Source organism: Neovison vison, chromosome 2 (assembly GCF_020171115.1).
Source record: "Neovison vison isolate M4711 chromosome 2, ASM_NN_V1, whole genome shotgun sequence".
Taxonomy (NCBI): domain Eukaryota; kingdom Metazoa; phylum Chordata; class Mammalia; order Carnivora; family Mustelidae; genus Neogale; species Neogale vison.
The window spans coordinates 6,387,929-6,404,431 of record NC_058092.1 but is presented as its reverse complement, the minus strand read 5'-3'; positions in this window follow the sequence as shown (position 1 = coordinate 6,404,431).

The following is a 16,503-nucleotide window of genomic DNA, read 5'->3' as shown; positions in this document are numbered from 1 at the left end:
GTGACTCTTTTTACATATAAAGCTATAGATAGACATACAGTACATAAAACAGATATACAGCGTATCAGCGGCATTAAAATTTCATGAGGAATGGTGATGGGGGGAAAAACGGGTGAGGACATTTTAGACAAAATTTAAGGAAAGAGCTTTGAGAAACCCCCAAGGCAAGGGACAAGCCACAGGTGCCTGCCGTTCCCCATGCCCACCACAGGGGGGCATCACTTCCCAGGCACAAGCTCCCCTTGAGCTCTGCTCCCCCTTCTCTGAGAATTTCAAACTGGCACCGACACCAGGGGAGAGTGAACTCAGTGTGACTTTGGGGCCCACCCACTGAGGTTATCTCCATGCCACGCAGCTACGGGTGCACCCCGGAGGAGCCTGGAAGCATAGGAAGCAGGGTGAGAGATGTCAGCCTCTTCCCTTGGCCATCTGGAACAGACTATGCTCTGTGAGGTCTAGATTTGGGGCCAGAGCCATCAGGTACCACGAGCCCTCGAGGGCCCTTGAACCCCTCTCTACTCCACTCGTCCCACGCCGTCTGCCTCAAGGTCATCGCCCCTGTGGTGAGGACCGAGATCTTCCTGCAGTCCTCCTGGACGGCCACCTTCATGGTAGATAGGGCTGTGCGGGGGCTCTCCAACCTCACCGTGGGGTTCTTATCCTTGCCATCCAGGTGCGTGGGGTTGTCCAGCAGGAAGCACGTGTGGGCAGCCCCTTACCCCCACTCCCAGTACCCCCGGCCACCCCCGGAGACAGAAGGAGCTCCAGGAAAGATGCTACACTTCCCCTTCTGTGAATTCAGTTGGGGCCCAGCTCTCAGACATTTAGGCATGGCTTCAAACTCCGTAAATAAGGCGGTTTCCTACTTACCGAAGGGAGCTCCCTCGTTCAGATAATGAAGGACTAATTCATGGGGCCTCTGGTCCACCATGTTCAAAGGAAATAGAAATCAAGTCGGGGTCAGGGGAACAGGTGTCCCACCCCAGCCTCCTTCCCCTGTCCTGAGGGCATGTACATTATCCCAGAGAACACCATGTCCCTGTTGTTAAAGGGCTAACAAGTCCTTTTTGACATGGGGTGGGACCCAGTTTTCTAGCTGTTTCCCTCCTTCAGAAGTAAAATCAAACTGGCCTCCAAGAAACTCCTCTGTGACTCACAAACGCCTCGCCCAGAACCATCCCTGTCACTCTTTTCCTCCTCTCTTCTCCCATTTTCCCATCTCTTGGTGTGGGAGGCCATTGGTGTCTACAGTCTCATTCTTCACTAGAATCTATTTCCTCACTCCTGTTTACATCGATGTGGTATTCCTGAGACCAAGGGCCAAACATTTCTCGAATTTTTGTCTAGAGAAACAGAGGGGAGGTTCCGGACAAGCAAGAAGAAATCACAGATGTTGGGCTTCACATACTGTCCCCATCCTCCAAGGAAGTGCGTGTCCCCAGGTGGTGCATTCAAGGCCTCCTTCTCTGAGAAGGACTCTGCCCCTGGCCTTGGGGGAGGGGGAGAGCTCAGACACTTTGGTGCCCATCCCCCAACCTTAGCAACTGGAAAAATTTGGAAACTTTAATCTCTGATCTGGTTGAGAAGTGGTTGGCCAATCAGAGCTCCATTCTCTGATTCTACATTAGCACCAAATCCCAAATGATGTGTAAATGCACTTCTTTCAAGTAAAACTGTTCAAGCTCATGATTGATGTGGAAGCCTGAGTCCTGATTAATGCATTGGTTAGAGAATTGAAAGAGCTCGAGGCCAGGGCTCTGGACTCCACCGCCTTCCTGGGGAGGTGGTGGCCTCCTCTCACGCTGTGGCAGGAGGCTGTGTGTCACAATCTAATGCCTGCACAGGCAGCTGGGCAAAGAGGTAATTCTATGGAGCCAGTGTTACTCTTATACCAACACCGGACGAAGGACGTTATGATAAAACCACAGATCATGATCCTTTTTGAACATAGATACAAAAATATTGACCAAATTTCAGCAAACAGAATCCAATAATATAAGGATCATAAAATATCATGACCAACTGGAAGTTATTCTAGAAATGCAAGGTTGGCTTAATCCTCTCCAACTCGATCTATAAATTCAGCACAACTCCAACCAAAGTCACAGCAGGCTTTTTTAGGGAAGATAAAAATTGAAAGCTCATTCTACAATTTCTGTAGAAATGCAAAGAACCTATAATAACCAAAAGAATTTTGAAAAAGATGCAGTTGGATGATTGTATGATCTAATGTCAAGACTTACTATAAAACTGTAATCAGAACAGTACATGTAGAAAATGGATCAATGGAACACAAAAAAGTATCTGGAAATGAACACACATAGCAACAGATTTTTGACAAAACAATTGAATGGTGACAGGATAACAGGTTCATTTTTTTTTTAAATTTATTTTTATTTATTTGAGGGAGAGAGAAAGAGAACATGAGCGGGAAGGACAGAGAAAGAGGGAGAAGAAGAGAAACAAAAGAGGACTCTGTGCTTAGTGTGGAGCCCGACTAGGGGCTCGATCTCACAACCCTGAGATCATGACCTGAGCCGAAACCAAGAGTGGGACGCTCAACTCATTTTGCCACCCAGGAGCCCCATGATGGGATAGTATTTCTTTTTGTTTGTTTAAGATTTTATTTATGTCTTTTTTCAAGAGAGAGAGCAGGGGAAGAAGCAGAAGAAAGGAGCAGAGGGAGAGGGACAAGCAGACTTTATGCTGAACATAAAGCAGAGCCCCGGGCGGGCTTGGTCTCCAGACCTTGAGATCACAGCATGAGCTGAAACCAAGAGTCAGATGCTTAACCAATAAAGTCCACCAGGGTAGTATTTCTAACAAATGGGCAATTATATCCATGTGTAAAAAAATAACAGCTTCTATCCCTACCTCACACCATATACAAAGATTAACTCCAAATGGATCATAGGCCAAAGTTAAAATCTTAAACTCTAAAACTTGTAGAGTAGAACATGAGAGATAAATACTTGTGAGTTTGGATAACACAGAGACAACGCCCAAAGCACAATTCAGAAAAGTAAATATTGATACATGGAACTGCTATGATAATGAAAAGACAAGCAGACAAGCAGAAAATATTTGCAGATCATATAGCAAGAAAGACTGGCATCTAGATGGAGTAAATATACAGAATCCTTGAAATTCCGTAATAAGAAACTTTACAATCCAATTTTTAAAAATGGGGAAAAGATTTAGATACTTCACCAAAGGAGAAATAGATCATAAATAAGCATGGGAAAAGGAGCTCAGCTTTATTAGTAATTAGAAAAATGCAAATTAAAACCACGCAAAAAGCTAGTTCAACACACCTGTTAGAATGCTGGAACTCTCCAAAACTGACTATGTCGAGTGCCGACTGGATGTGGAGACAGGAGCCCCTGAGCACTGCTGTCAGGATTGTAAAATGGAATGACCCCATGCAAAACCAGTTTGCCGGTGTCTTACAAATGGAATGGTACGTCTACGAGTGAGCCCACTTTCCACTCCTAGGTACTTACCCCAAAAAGGTAGGTACACAGGCTTGAATGCAACTGTCTGTAGCAGGTTTATTTGTAACGGCCCCAAACTGTAAAAGTGTGTCCCTGTTGGAGTGGGATAAACTAGTTGTGGTATATCCATACAACAGAGTACCACTCAGCTATAAAAAGCTATGAATGATGGACAAGAGTTACAAAGGCATGAATCTCAAGGTATTCTGCTGAGTGAAAGAAGCCAGACCCCCCAAAAAAGTATGTACTGTATTATTTCAATTATATAAAACTGTAGAAAATGCAAACAAATCAGGGCACCTGGGTGGCTCAATCAATTAGTGCCCGATTCTTGATTTCGGTTCAGGTCAGAGATCAAGCCCCTCATCATGCTCCACACTCAGCAGGGAGTCTGCTTGGAATTCTCTCTTCCTCTCCCTCTGCTCCTCTCTCTCTCTCAAATAAAATCTTTCAAAAAATGCAAACTGATCTAAAGTTACAGAAAATAGGTCACTCACAGCCTGGGGGTAACTTTTGGAATAATGGAAATGTTCATCATCTTGACTGCGGTAGTAAGATCATAGATGTATGCATATCTCCAAATATCAATTTGTACATTTTAAATAAGAGAAATAATTAATAAAAATATTTTTTAAAATTCATATTGTCAACCACCTGTCTTTCAGCAGTTGTACATTTGCTGGGGAGTTGGTGTGATCTTGGAAATCAAGAAGCCTGAAGTCTAGTCCCTGCTTGGCCTCAGACACCATGTCCTGGAAGCAAGCACTTGAATTTCTCGGGATTTCTCCCCATGTCCCTTGCACAGAACAGCATTCCCTCCATCAGCCGCCCCATCTCACAGCCTTGGAGAGCAGAGTGCTAGATGGCACTTAGCGTACGCCTTCCCAGCACTTCCAGCTGGTGTTATAAGTGCTTGACAACGGGGTTGAATTCCTGGCCAGGTGCCCGGGGGTTCCGAGCTGTAACAGCCCCAGCCCCTCCCTGGGCGGCCTCGGCAGCATTGTGGTTCCGAGGTTTGGGGTTCAGACTGAGTCACCGCACATGCCCCTGTCTCGTGCCTTGTGTGAGAATGAACAATAGTTCTTTGTACTTTGCTTGGTTAACACAGCAATCTTCATGCCTAAGCCCAGGTGCTGCAAGGACATGACTCTGCAGATAAGGAAGGATGCTTAGGTCAAGGTTCCCAGAAGGAGGGGCGTGAGCAGAGATCTCAGGGTTCTAAGTACTTGAGTAACAATCTGCCATATGTTGTGTACCTGAATGCAGAAAACGGGCAGCACCCTGTAATGATTCCGTAACCAGGATTCTTTGTCCTTCAGGCCGTGCCGGTCTCAGCTTCACCAAGAGTGACTGAGCTGTTCTCCAAGCCCAGGCTTGGCCACCACTTCTTTGCCAGAAGCCCACGGTCCCAGAACTTGGAATCTCGGTGACCGTTTCATCGCTGCCCTCATTTTACAGATGAGGACCCTGAGCCCAGAAAGGGCAGTGGAATCAGCTTTGTCCCCATGGGATCTGGACAGCCCTGAGCGTCCCTGAGGCTAACATGGCTCATGGGCATCAGGAAGGGTTGGGGGAGAGGCCTCCAGGCTGGCTGATGGCATGGCTAGCCAGGTTCAGACTCCAATGGGCTGTCCCCCTAGATGTGGAACCAGGTGTCTCCCAGGCAGGCCCTTGCTGCCTACTTGGTGGCTAGTCCACTAGAAAACCAGACCACATGTCAATTAATTGGCCAGCAAGTCCTGTGCCAACTTGGGGAGGGTGTGTATTCATGGGACTCTTGAAGCTCACTCTGGATTGGGTCTTGTTTTAGCCTCTCCCCAGATCTGCCCATTCAAAAGACCATGGATTTCAATACTGAAACGGACTTTGGATTCCTGGCCGGGATCCCTTGTTCAACATTCCTGCGTTGTCATCAGGCCTCTGCTTGAATGCCTTCATTGACGAGCAGTTCACCACCTCCAAACACAGCCCAGTCCATTCCAGCATGGACTCTGGAGCCAGACGGCATGGCTTTGAATCCTGGCTCTGCCACTCGGGAAAGTTACTTCTCTGCCTCATTTTCCAATCTGAAAAATTGGGACAGTAATAGTATTTATATCCACCTTGTAACATTGTTGAAAGATTCAACCTGCCATCTCAGGCAACTTCTGTCCCAGAGTCTGCCCCCAAGCCATGTCCTGGAGCAAAGGGAGCCCCATGAATGAATAACGTCTTCGCCATGGTTCCCATCATCCGGACAGGAGCCAGAGTGAAAGCCTTTTCTTGGGTGATGCAGGGTCTGTACCTACAGAGACCGGTGGGTGCCAGTAACCCAGCCCTGTCTTGGGTGACTGGGGAAGGAAGGATCTGAGAGCTTTCTGAGAGGGACAGGTCAGCACCACAGGCCAGTGTGGGAAACAGGCATGAGCAGGGATCAGGGCTCCTGTCAATTTACCCGACTTGGCAATTAGCCTGTTTGCATCCTGTGAGGGGACAGAATGTGACCAACCATGAGGGTCCCAGGACCCACTTCTTATGCCCCTGTGGTCCCTCATCCTGTTCTCAGTCTAGAAAGGCTCCACACACCTATGACTCCTAGACACATCCTTGTAATGATCCTCTTTACCCCCAGTAATAATTTAAAAAAAAACTTATAAATTTGCCATATTTCCTCTCTTCCACCTCCTTCTTTGCTGAAATATTTAATATTTAAATATATTTCATCCTGAAATATATTACAGATCTATAAAAAATAAAGCCTTGTTGGGGCACCTGGTGGCTCAGTCAGTTGAACATAGGACTCTTGATTTTGGCTCAGGTTATGATCTCAGGATCGTAGGATCAAGTCCCATGTCAGGCTCTGCACTGAGCACAGAGTCTGCTTGAGATTCTCTCTCCCTCTCCCTATACCCCTCCCCCTCCAAATAAACAAATAAATCTTTTTAAAAAAGCTTCGTTTTTATACAATACCTCTATTTCACATACCAAAATTCAAAAAAACTTCTTAATGTCACCTAATATTCCCAGTCATTAGTAAATATCTTCACATTTATGCCCCAAATATTTTTGTGCTTTTTCCTGTCAGGCACCTGAAGTTGTTGGCAAACTTTTGGTTTACTTTTTTCTTCCCTTCTGTTTTTATTTTTGTATTCTTTTAACATGCACATCATGTGCATTAGAACCCAAAAGCCAATGGAGGGTCAATTTGTGTTGAATGCCCAATTTGTGTTTTTATGCTTCCCCCAACGTCTGAGACCTGGACCGTCAGGTTTCCTCACCATTTCCTGTTACCAGGTGGACTCCTTTCCCATCCTCCCTCGTGCTGAAGAGCTTCTCTCCAAGGTCCCACTTTGGATAGGGGTCTCCCTTCCAGGTCTCCCCCTTGGCTGCAAGCTGAGAGGAGGGATCCTGGAGCTGCTGGGACCCACCGTGGGGAGAAGGCTTACGTGAGAACAAGACCAGCAGAGGGCAGAGCAGAGCTGAGGGAGGCGGAGCTCTGTGCTGATGACATGGTGTGAGCCCAGGGATCAGCGGCGCTTGAAGCCAGACCTCACCTGAGCCTTCCAGGTGGTAAACCAGTAGACTTCCTTTGTTGCTAAAACCTGTTTGATCTGGATTTGCTGTCTCCGAAAACAAAGTCTTGTATAAAATAGTTCCCTGAAGAGCAAAGCTAGTCAGAGCAATACTCCACTGCCAGCTAGTGATTAGACCTACTCTATGAGCCTGCCCTGTCGTGTTTTCATTTTCAAAGAGAAACTTGTTGACCATCGAGGACTTTTTAAAAAAGGTTTTATTTATTTACGTGAGAGAATGAGTGAGCGAGAGAGCATGAGCTGGGGGAGGGGGAGACACAGAGGGAGAAGCAGACTCCCCGCTTAGCAGGGAGTCTGAAGTGGGGCTTGATCCTGGGACTCCCAGATCATGACCCGAGCCAAAGGCAGATGCTTAACCACCGACTAAGCCACCCATGAGACCCTAAAAGACTTCTTTTAAAACTCACAATCCTGAGATCAAGATCTGAGCTGAAATCAAGAGCCAGGCCCCCAATCATAAAGGATTTTTAATTTCTGATGGTGAACTTCTGACAAGAGCCCTACAGGTTCCGTCCAGATGGGAAATGGAGTAGAGCAATCGCTGTCCTAGGTTCTAGATCTTTCCTTGCTGTTTCATATCCAAGACACCTGGAGAAAGTTGCCTAATGTGCCTGCACCTCTGTTCCTTGTTCTTAAATGTGCATGATACAGGTGCCATGACCATCTCAGGGGTGGGGAGAGCATGTCCCGAAGGATGAGGGGAGCTCACCAGCTAGACTGGGTTGGGCGGACAGAATGAGTAGGGGCCAGGGCAGCATCTAACATGAATTCAGAAGACGCTCAGGTCCCGACACCCAGAAACTCAGCCCAGGGGTTCTCCTTTAGTGAAGCTGCTGGGATGCACTCAATACACCCCCATTCTTCTTGCTGACTTGTTCCGTAGGCCAGTCCCAGGGGTCCGAAGCGTCAGTGAGAAAGTGGCTGGAGCAAAGGACTTGGAGTTGAGTTCATTGAGTTCACACTTGTCCACTAAGAGGCTGTGTGTCCGAGCACAGTCTCTGGTCCCAGTGTCCAAACGAGACCCGCCAGCTCCCCTGGTTGTTTCTGAGGCACAAACAAAATAAAAGGAGTGTTGCGTCCTCGTCGGGGAGTGTGTGCTTGTGAAGAGCAGAAATGCAATAAAATCGGCTCCATGGAGGCCTTGTGGGGAATTTCTGTTGGAGCCGAGGGCAGGAGTCCAGCTGTCCCCAGCAGCTCATTGTCCACAACCCTCAGCCACACTGACCCTCCCTCTCTCTGCACAGCAGCTGTCCCTGGAAAGACCTGGTGTCTGCAACCCCACAGTCCACTTGGGGGAGGCCCGGGGCTGCCTGTGCTGGCTCCCTCTGAATGACCTGGGCCCTCAGATGTCAGCAGGGCTTGACCAGGGCCTCTGAATGGCCGGCCTGTCCCTTGCAGCCGGGGGGAGGCAGGCCTCTGGTGACAAAAGTGTGGATAGGAGGGGTTGGGCCTCTGGGGGGTGTGAAGGTGCTTTGCTATTCAGAAAGCAGATGGTGGAGGCAAGAGGGACCACAGCCCAGGGCAGCCCCACGCCCGCCTTCCTGGGTGAGAAAGAACAGGAGTTCAGGGACACGCACTGTGGTGGTTGTGGCTGATAGGCCTGAACTTACCCTGAGACCTTCATGGGTTCCGTGTTTACCCATGTTTACCAATGTTTACTTACGGGTTCCTCAGTTTGCCAATGTGAAAAATGGGAGGGAAGATCTCCAAGGGGCCCTGCCATCCTTGCAGTCAGTAGCCATTGGGGCGCAGCACGTCCTCTGCAAACACCCCCACTGGCTCGGCCCTCAGGTCCATCTTCAGCAAAACCTCGGCTTTCCCCAGTTTTCACAAAATGGCACCAACACAGAAGGCTTTGTCGAAGGTTCTGGCACTGGTGAGAGAAACACCTGCTGAGAGCACCCTGGAACAGGTAATAGGCCGTGTCTGAGGGATGCTGTTGCTCACAACTGGTCTCGAGCACCTTGAACGCCCAGAAGCCCTTATTGGGACATTGGGATCCAGGGCCCGCCGCACACGAGAGGCTGGTTTGGAGGCTGTTGGAGGGGCAAATTCTCTCTGTTGTCCCTGGGATAGGAGGTGCCCTTTGGAGCCTTGGCCGTAGCCAGGAAAACACTTAGGGGGAACAAAACTGACCCCAGGAATTTACTTATAAAAATGTTCACAAGGACACTCTGAGGGAAATAACATCCACCTGGAATTAATATCGCCTGAAGCCTTTTAAGTCTTTTTCTTGGGCGTTTTTGTTTGTTTTCATTTTTCAGCTAAATTCAGCTGGATTTCTAGTCTGTGTTGTTTGTAATGGGAACAGCTGGAATCCTAAATGAACAGTGAGCAGGAACACAACTAGACAATAATATTTATAGTTCCCAGAGAAGTTGTAACAATGTCAGTGGATGATTGAAAACTTTCATTTTCAACCTTTCAATACAATTAAAACAGAATATAAGTGACTATGGAAAAGTGGGAGAATTGGTCATGCTGGAAGATTCCAGAATTTTCCTTCTTTCTTTTGTTGTGCTGCATTTTTTTCTTATCACAGAGGTGATGCTTGTCCATGAGGCAGGAAAATGTCATGCTCCGACCCACCCAAGAAGACTCTATTATTGAAATCCCTGGTGTGGAAACTTCCAGATCTCTTGGTACGTGCGTGTGCGCACACACACATACACGCACGAATGTCATGCCAGCCTGGTCTTCAGATGAATTCTTTAGGGTTCATTTACAAAATTTACAAAATTTACAAAAAACATTTACAAAATTCCCAACTTCTTGCTATGTCAAAGCTGAGCTAGCCTGATGAGCTGAAATGCACTGAAGTGTTCAAAAACTTTAATAGAAAATAATAATAATAATGATAATTAATAAATAAATAAAAACCTTGATAGAAGAATTTTCACCTGCAAGTGTTGCAGAGTGGACAGACCCCTTCCATGGTCACTTCCTGGTGCCTTTATCTCGCCATCTCATTTCTGCTGCCTCCAAGGGGTCTCCATCAGGCCCAAGGCTTCTGCTCCCCCAGGAGCCTCTGGAAGACGCTGGACAGTGAGGAGGCCAAAGGTCCCAGCTGGGCTGGTGGCAGGTTGGCCAGGCCGGGTGGCTGTGGGCGCCGCCCCAGAAAATCAATTCCTGCCACCCCGCCTGCCCGGGCCTCCCACCTTTTCTAGCTCCTACCCTTCCCGCTGCTGTGCCTGTGCCCCGCAACGTGCTCGCTTGGCAGTACCAGGAGTCCCTGCCTCCGGCCACCCACTGCGACTTCCAGGAGCGTGGTACCTGGCCTGGTAAGGCCTCAGGACACTAGTGCGTGAATGAGTTTCTGGTCATACCAGCGGCTTCCTGGCTAGAGCGCCCTTTCCAGAAAACAGCCAAGCCCTCCGCCCTTGGTGGGAAACCACACTTGAGCGCTCGTGAAGGCCCGGGAACCGGAAAGAGTGGCGTTCAGTGTCCTCACGGTGCGGCGGAGTACGTTTGCTCAGGAGCCAGTGTGCCTGAAACTCGGGCTTTCGTCCTCTTGATCGTTTCCCGAGTGCTGAAAGCCGCGATATTTTTGGACCTTTCCCACTCCTGGTGGGAGAACTGCCTGATCTCGCTCCTTGCCCCAGGGAGAGGTATCACACGGCGTGGAAAGACACAGAATCCCAATTCTATCCCTATGGCACTCTGGGCCTCAGTTTCCCTGCCTCGAATTTGGGAGTCAGAGTCCCCACCACATGGCACTGCCGTGAGGCTCAAGGGGAGCGGACGTCTTTGGGAACTTAAGGTGACTTTTTTTTTTTTTTAATATATTTGACAGACAGAGATCACAAGCAGGCAAAGAGAGAGAGAGGAGGAAGCAGGCTCCCCGCAGAGCAGAGAGCCCGATGTGGGGCTCGATTCCAGGACCCTGGGATCACGACCCGAGCCGAAGGCAGAGGCTTTAACCCACTGAGCCACCCAGGCGCCCCTTAAGGTGACTTTTGAAGCACAACATAAATGCAAGTGACCCTTACAACTGAAACCCTTATGGCTGAGTCCCCTCCAGCGTCCCTCGTCCCTCGCTGCACTTGGAGCTGTGCCCTGGGCCATTATGTGATCTGGAGGGGCCCAGGGTGGCTGGAGGGAACCTGTGGCTCATTGGCCCAGGAATCCACTGGAGAGGATTCTAGAGACCTCCATGATTCTACCTGGGGTGATAGTCCCTCCCCCCTCCACAACGCATCCTTCCTAGGGCCATTCTGCAAGCTCTTCTCCTAATGCACAGATAACTCTGCCCCAAACAGGATCACACAGCAATGGGCCCAGCCCTGGGATCACCGTTCCAAGCAAAATGGTGAAGAAGCAGCCCACCACAGTGTTATCTGAGACAGCCAGTGTCATCTTAAGCTCATTGTCCATCTCTGGGACAAAACAGAAGATGGCCTGGTGGCTTTTGTGGTGATGTGGGTGGAAGAAGCATGGCAAGAAAGAACAGAAGCCTGTGCCCTATCTTCAGTGCAGTGAGAACAGTATGTGCAAAGGCCCTGGGGTTGGAATGCATTGGTCTATCTGAAGAACACTGTAGCTGAGCTCAGTGAGCAAAAGGGAGAGATGACATCCAGGAAGTAGTCAGGCGCCAAATGGTAGAGACCACAATTAGGGCCCTGGTATTTGATTGAAGTATAATGGGAAACCATTGGAGGGATTTGAGTAAGAAAGTGATTTGATCAGATTTCTGTTTTTAAGGTATTAAATAATAATTAATAAAGAGTAATGAATATCACGTATCCACCACCCACTTTAAACAACACATCATCAATCACAGACATGTTTTTCTCATGAATCCCCTTTCCTATGGTTTATGCCATCTCAAGATCACATATGTGCATAATTATTTTGTTATTGTTCAACTTTTTTTTAAAAGCTTTTATTTTTAAGTAATCTCTACACCCAACGTGGGGCTCGAACTAACGACCCTGAGATCAAGCCTGAGCTAGCCAGGCACTCCCTGTGATTATTCAACTTTTTACAAATAATATTGCAGTATGTATTTTTCCTGCTACTTGCTTCTGTGGCTGGTGAATGTCTTCCGCACTGATACGTGTGGTTCTGGTTCATTCATTCTTTACTATTCTACTACCTCGATGATTATGCAATGTGATCCCATTCACAGACATTTAAGATGTTTCCCATATGTTTCAACCACAAGTAATTCTGATGAAAACATTTTTGTTTCTGATGCACACACGCAAGCTTCTCTAGGGTCAGTACCTACGAGTGGGATTTCTGGGTCATAGGCATAGACATGTTCCATTTAATAGATACTACCAAGCTGCTTTCAGAGCCTGGGTTCCCGTGGACAATTCTACCAACAGATGATGAGGATGATCCCTCGTCCTGAGCCGTGCTTGGTACTGTCAGACTTTTCGAGGGTCGTGCCTGGCTGGGGGTGTGAGACGGCATCTTGCTGTGGTTTCCTTTTTCGTTACCTTAATTACTAGTGAGAGCGAGTGCTTTCATGCGTTTACCGGCATTCCCATTTCCTCCCCTGTAAATTGTCAGCTTGTCCCTGTTCATGATTTTTCTCATAGGCTGCTAGTCCTTTTCCTCCTGCTTTTTAGGAATTTTTTTCTGTGATCTGGATTCCTTCCTTTGGCCCATCGTCCCCAAGCGCCATTAGACGTTAGCTATCCTTCTCCGATACTTGGGGTTTCCTGCAGAGGACAAGTCCTCATGGAGCCTTTGTCTTCCCAGTGAACACCTGTCCTTCTGTCCCCTGCATTTTCTGGACACTGCTCATAGCTATAGGCTTAATTAGATCCAGGCTCAAAAATAAAAAATTCTCCTTTGCAGCCCATTTCATTGGCACAGCTGTGTAGTCCAAGAAGCACAGAATGTTAGCTTATTTCACCCAGAGTGATATTAACACTGCTAAGTATCTCCAAAGGTGACCTGCCCAGCCCATCTGTTGGACAAAGACCTTCTCAACCTGCCACTTGCAGGTGCTAGGAGCCGATGAGGGTCATCACCTGCGTCCACCGCTCCACTGTGGCCGCAAAATGATTCCTTTTGAATTTATGAGCTGGAACTGCTCCAGGAGGACCTTCCATTCACCAACTGTAGAGGGTGGAATGGTGCCCCCCCCAAAAGATACATCCACCCAGAGACTGAGACTGTGACCTTATCTGAAAAAAAAAGATCTTTGCAGATGCCGTTAAGGATTTTGTAGGTTAATGAAGGATTCTGAGATGAAATCGTCCTGGATTGTCGGGTGGGCCCTAAAGCTGATGGCAAGTGTTGTAAGAGACAGACAGAGGGACACAGACACAGAGGGAAGAGGAGAAGGTGATGTGAAGCCAGAGGCAGAGATCAGAGGCGCGAAGCCTCGGGCAGGGGCTCCTGGAGACACCAGAGTTGGCAGAAGCAGGGAGGGGCTCTCTGGTAGAGAAGAGAGAGGACCTTGGCCCTGCCAATGCCTTGAGTTTAGATTTATGGTTTCTGGAACTGTGGGGGAAAAAATACATTTCTGTTCTTTCAAGTCAGGCTGCTTATGGTCATTATCTACAGCAGCCCGGAACCCACTACAAGATTTCTCCGAGATAGAATTTGGACAGAAAAGGCAGGACAAACACTTGCTTCTTCCCCTCTATTTGTCAATTTACAGAATAACAAACGGTTCCTCTAGCAACCTCCAAAATTGACCAATGAGTTTGCTTTCATTTTTTAGCACCCTATGAGCTCCTATATTTTCTATATATTTGGTATGTTTTGGTCCATTGAGTTTTAGTCTTTCTCTGATATTTTTTTCTGCACTTAGTTTGTCCCAAGAGCCCATTCCAGAAGGCCGCTGCATCTTTTGGGCATGACTTCAGTAGTCTTAGGTAAATTTCTTGTTTTCTGGCCTAAAATGATATCCCAGACACTTCCTGTATATCCTTGCCCCAGATCTGGAAGCCGCATCTCTCCAGGGAGCCCCGGTTCCTCCATGCGGGAAAGAGAGAAACCGCTGTCCAGGCCCAAGGTGTCCACTGATGGCCCTGCTTGTGGTTGTCTCCAGGCCTGAGAAGTACACAGGGTTGTAAAGCACAGCCCCCTTCGAAAAGATTTTATCGACTCAACACTGATTATTTCCAATTCGAATTTACGATTACAACATTTTTACTTAGATTTCTCGATTTTATATTTGGATCTCTGTTTTATTATCCTGAAATTATTGTTACTGAGGGCAGAAACCTAACTATTTCTGTACACATAGTAACATAGTGTAGCAATTACATGCATGTGAGTACACACGCAGCTTCAAAGTCACAATACTACTACTGACCAGATACTGACAAGATTCCTGAGCACCATTTGGATTTCTTTGCAGCCCTTCTTGTCCTTAGGACATACCTACCCCATTAGGTGTGATGGTAAAATCACCATGTTTAAAGATAACCCAGAGGGGAAAGAAATAAATTAAATTTTAAAAATAAAAAATAAAAATGACTCAGACGGGGTGCCCGGTTGGTTCAGTCAGCGAAGCATGCAGCTCTCGATCTCGGGCATGAGTTCAAGCCCCACGTTAGGTGTAGAGATCAGTTAAAAATAAAATCTTTAAAAGAAATAAACCCGGGGCACCTGGGTGGCCCATTCTGTTAAGCATCTGCCTTTGGTTCAGGTCATGATGTCAGGGTCCTGGAATCGAGCCCCACATCTGAGCTCAGTAGGGAATCTGCTTCTCCCTCCGACCCTTCTCCCTCTGTCTCTGTCTCACTCTCTCAGATAAATGAATAAAATCGTTTTAAAAATAAAATTAATTAAATAACTTGGAAAAAATTCTTCTCTGTGTATGCTACCAATTCAACGTATTTGATCATTTTACTATGTTTTCACATCTTAAGTATTCTGGATTTTAAAAGATGTTTAAAATTTAGTTTTGTTTTAGGGGCGCCTGGGTGGCTCAGTGGGTTAAAGCCTCTGCCTTTGGCTCAGGTCATGACCCCAGGGTCCTGGGATCGAGCCCCGCATTGGGCTCTCTGCTCAGCGGGGAACCTGCTTCCTCCCCTCTCTCTCTGCCTGCCTGTCTGCCTACTTGTGCTCTCTGTCTATCAAATGAATAAATAAAATCTTAAAAAAATAATAATAAAATAAAACAAAATTTAGTTTTGTTTTATAACGATGTAAAACGGAAGGTTCCAAGCTTAAAACTACAGAATAGGACGCCCTCAGAGAAGCCCAACTTCCAGCCCCATCCCCCACTATTCTTCTGCCTCCCCTTTCAGAGAACCATTCTAATTAATTTTCGTTTCCTTCTCCCCTCATTTTGGAGCACAAACAGCCATGACCCCTGTCCCTGCCGGCTCGCGGTGCCCCGAGCCTGCCCACTGGGCTCCCCACGTGAAATCCTTCAACGCAGGCCGAGCACTAGTCCCTCTGCGGAGGTCGCAAACCGTGGTACTCCCGGGAGAGGGTGATGGCTTAGGTCAATGTCTGTCCTGATCATGGGGCTTGAGTGTCCACTGCAGAAACCATCCCTCCTGCCCCATCTCTGCGTCCCAAGCCTCAGCCCCATGCCTGGCACGCGGCAGGTGCTTTAGGAAGCTTGGATAAATGAAAAGGAAGACTTCTTTTTCTTTTTTTTTTTTTTTTAAGATTTTATTTATTTATTTGAGAAAGAGAATGCACACAAGCAGGGAGGAGGGCAGAGGGAGAGGCAGGCTCCCTACTGAGCAGGAGCCTGATGCGGGACATGATTCCAGGACCCTGAGATCATGGCCTGAGCTGAAGGCAGACGCTTAACGACTGAGCTGCCCAGGCATCCCGAAAGGGAAGACTTCTGCAGCTAAAACAGCTTGGATACCAAAGACCTGGCTTCCGATCCTGGCTCCACCGTCTTCTACCCTGGAAATGGCGGGCGCGTCACCCGGCTGTCCCCTATCTTGGCTTCCGTTTCAATAAACTGGGGGAAATGCAGCTTCTCTGAGGACGGCCCCGAGCGGTGAATGAAGTCAGAGGTGATGGATGACAGCGTGGGGGAACAAAGCCAGTCAAGAGCAGACAAAGGAACTGGGAAGAACATGGTGGGGGGCTGGGCCGGAGAGGGGGGAAGCGAAGAGGGAGTGGCGAGAAGGGGCCTCCGTCAGAAACGTGCATCCGTGCGCTCAAACCATGGCGATCATGGCAGTGACCGATTGTGACAGTGAGCCGCAGAACCGGACCTTGAACCCGGCTCTAGTGACAAGGCCCAGCCACCATCTGACCCTCGAGGATGAGACGTGCAGGGAGGTCCTCTCCGCTCTCCTCCCCTCTCCTCCCCGTCTGTCCTGCAAGCCCGGGGCCCTACTCCTCTGTTCTTCCTTTGCTCGCCCAGCCCGGCCCAGGCTCCAGACCTCGCCACCAACAAGTTGCAAGGTAAGACTCTCTTTCCTTCTTCCTAAACTTGGTTCTGGAACCCTTCCCACCTCGATCCCTGTCCCATCCCCGGTGTCCCTGAGGGGAGG